The sequence below is a fragment of the Acinonyx jubatus genome, chromosome X, assembly GCF_027475565.1.
Source record: "Acinonyx jubatus isolate Ajub_Pintada_27869175 chromosome X, VMU_Ajub_asm_v1.0, whole genome shotgun sequence".
Lineage (NCBI taxonomy): Eukaryota > Metazoa > Chordata > Mammalia > Carnivora > Felidae > Acinonyx > Acinonyx jubatus.
In genome coordinates this window covers 116018939-116022543 of record NC_069389.1, presented here as the reverse complement: position 1 = coordinate 116022543, position 3605 = coordinate 116018939, and the positions used below count along the sequence as shown (strand labels likewise).

The 3605-nt window shown below is 43.8% G+C and overlaps 1 pseudogene; it reads right to left on the bottom strand.

The window, feature by feature from the left end:
- Positions 1 to 1689: 1689 nt before the first annotated feature.
- On the bottom strand, positions 1690 to 2782 carry LOC128311522 (ATP synthase F(0) complex subunit C2, mitochondrial-like; annotated as a pseudogene).
- Between the last annotated feature and the right edge of the window lie 823 nt (positions 2783 to 3605).

Genomic DNA, 3605 nt, shown 5'->3' with positions numbered 1-3605 from the left:
GGTCTTGTTTCTGTCCTCTCCTCTAACTACTTCTTGGTTTCTGCCCCTTGTTGTGTTAAGTATTTGTGATTGTACTTCACCTGTATCATCATTGTAAGTCGTGTGGAGTCCTAATCTGGCAGCGGGCAAGACGTGCATGAGTCAGTCCATAGAGGAGGAAGTGATCACTTTAGGTGTGATTCGGGGGCACACAGAACAATCAATTTAGTGTGCAAAATGTATTCGGAAGGCTTCTCGAGAACTCTTCTCACTGGCTCCAAATGTTTCGTCTGCCTGGTATCATCCATTTTCTAATCTCTCTTCAACTATTCCTTTGGAATACCAGAGCAGTCGATAATGTTATGTTGTTCACTTTCAGAGCCTTACTCTCGTTAAACATATATAAAACCAAAGCCTCGAGAAATAAGCAATGTGTGCTGAGATCCCCGCATAAGCCCCCAGGAGCCTGCCGCACCAGACTCAGCACTGCATCCCAGCCCGAGCAACACCGGATATTCACACGGAAAAGAGTGAAAGTGGACCCTTGTCTTGCATCGCTCACAAAAATGAACTCTGAATCTATTAAAGACTAAAATGTGAGGCCTGAAACTACAAAAGTCCTAGAAGAAAAGGGCGGAAGGCTCTTAGAAATTGGTCTTGGCAAAGATTTTTTTGGATACACCAAAAACAAACAAGCACGACTAAAAAACTAAAAAGCCTCTGCACAGCAAAAGAAACAACCAACAAAATGAAAAACTACAGAATAGGACAAAATATCTGCAAATCATATATCTAACAAGGGGTTAGTATCAAAAATGTGTAAGGAGTTTACATAATTCAATAGCAAAAAGCAATCTGATTTTAAAAAAAAAAGAGGGGGGCGCCGGCGTGGCTCAGTCGGTTAAGCATCCAACTCTTGATTTCAACTCAGGTCGTACGCTCACCATTCGTGAGACCGAGCCCCACATCAGGTGTGCTGACAGCGTGGGGCCTACTTGGGATTCTGTCTCCCTCTCTCTGTACCTGCCACCCTCTCTCAAAAATAAATACACATTGGGGCACCTGGGTAGCTCAGTCATTTAAACGTCTGACCTTGGCTGAGGTCATGATCTCGTAGTTCATGGGTCTGAGCCCCGTGTCAGGCTCTGTGCTGACAGCTTGGAGCCTAGAACCTGCTTCAGATTCTGTGTCTCCCTCTCTCTCTGATCCTTCCCTGCTCTTGCTCTGTCTCTGTTTCTGTCTCTCTCTCTCAAAAATAAATAAAACATTAAAAATTAAAAAAAAATAAACATTAAAAAAAATAGAGGCACTGAATAGACATGTTTCCACAGAAGACATACAAATAGCTAACAAGTACATTAGTGTTCAACATCACTAATCATGAGGGAAATGCAAATCTAAGCCCCAATGACATATCACCTCAACCTGTTAGAAGGGCTATCATCAAAAACACAGGAGATAACAAGTATTAACTGCGATGTACAGAAAAGAAACCCTTGTGCACTGTTGGTGGGAATGCAAATTGGTCCAGCCGCAGTGGAAAACAATGTGGGGATTCCTCCAAAAATTAAAAATATGACGATTACATGATCCATTAATCTCACTTTTCAATATATATATATATATACACATACACACACACACACACACATATATATATACACACATATATATAGGAAATGAAATAATTGTCTTGAGTTATCGGCACTTTCTTTTCTATTAAAGTTTATTTATGTATTTTGAGAGAGAGAGAGAGTGAGTGAGCAGGGGAGGGGCAAAGAGAGAGGGAAAGAGAGAGAATCCCAAGCAGGCTCCTCACTGTCAGCACAAAGCCCGACCCAGGGCTCGAACCCACAAAGCGTGAGATCATGACCTGAGCTGAAACCAAGAGTCGGGCACTCAACCGACTGAGCCACCCAGGTACCCCTTCTCTTTTTTCTTAATACAGTATTTATTTGTCTTCCCTCTGTCAAACCCTGAGCCAACCGCTTTGCCAAGGCTGCCTGGGGAGGTATAGGCGGAACACCCATGCAGACGAGACACAGGACAAGGACCTACGGCAGGTGGAGGCGGCTCCTTTCCATGGCCACGAGGATGAGGAAGGCCACCGTCCGACACAAGAGCCCAAGTGCCCTCCGAGAGGGCAAAGCCCAGAATGGCATAGGACAAGAGCCGTTACTTCACAGAGGGCTTCTCATCTTCTCACCCAAGACGAGGCTCCCAAACGCAGTCCCGATGCCAGCCCCGGAGCCAGCCACCCCCGCCGTGGTGGCCCCAGCCCCAACGAACTTGGCCGCTGTGTCGACATCCCTCGAAAGGGCCCTGGTTCGGAAGCTGCCACTAGGAACAAGCAAGTGAGATCAGGGGACGTGAGGCCTTGCCGAGCGGCTGAGGATCTGATCCGTCAGCGTCGGGGTGATTTTGGCACCACCGAGGACAGTGATCCGCTCAACACCTGGCAGGTGTTAACCGAGGAGGGCGAGGGGACCAAGCGGGCACCGCGTACTTTTTCAGGGGACGAGGGACCGCGGCAGGGGAGCCGCTCCCGTGCAGAGGAGACGGAGAGCGAGACGTCTGGGCTTCTATGTGCGCTGCAGCTTTGTGCACGACACCCAAGACCTGCAAACAACCCAAGTCGGCCGACAGATGAACGGATGAAGATGTGACAGCTATACATACCACACACACAAAGGGAAATCCTACCGTTTGCATTATGCTCAGCGAAAGAAGTCAGACAAAGACAAAAACTGTATGATCCCACTCATGTATGGAATCTAAAAAGTTGAACTCAGAAAACAGAGTAAACGGGTGGTTCCTAGGGGTTGGTGAGGGAAGTGGGGAGATGTTGATCGAAGGGTACAGATGTTCAGTTATAACATAAATAAGTCCTACACATCTAATGTAGGGCATGGTGACTACAGTTACCAATACTGCATTATCAGATAAAAACCACGATGAGATTCCACCTCATACCTGTCAGAATTCACAACTTTCTAAACAATTGCGATACTAAGAATTTACCCAAAGGATACAGGTGTGCTGTTTTGAAGGGGCACAGGCACCCCAATGTATACAGTAGCACTTTCAACAATAGCCAAAGTATGGAAAGAGCCCAAATGTCCATCAACTGACGAATGGATAAAGAAGATGTGGTATATATATATGGTATATGGTATATATGTATATATGGTATATATACATATATATGGTATATACAAATATATGGTATATACATATATATGGTATACGTGTATATATATATATATATATGCAATGGAATATTATATGGAATATATATATATATATATACATATATATATATATATATATATGCATGCAATGGAATATTACCTGGTGATCAAAAAATGAAATCTTGCCATTTACAACAACATGGATGGAAATGAGTGTATTATGCTAAGCGAAAAAAGTCAGAAGATAAATATCATGATTTCACTCATATGTGGAATTTAAGAAACAAAATAGATGAACATAGGGGAAGGGAAGGAAACCTAAGATAAAAACAGGGAGGCAAACCGTAAGAGATTCTTTTTTTAAAAAAATTATTTTTACATTTATTTGTTTTTGAGAGATGGAGAGAGACAAAGCTTGAACAGGGGAGGAGCAGA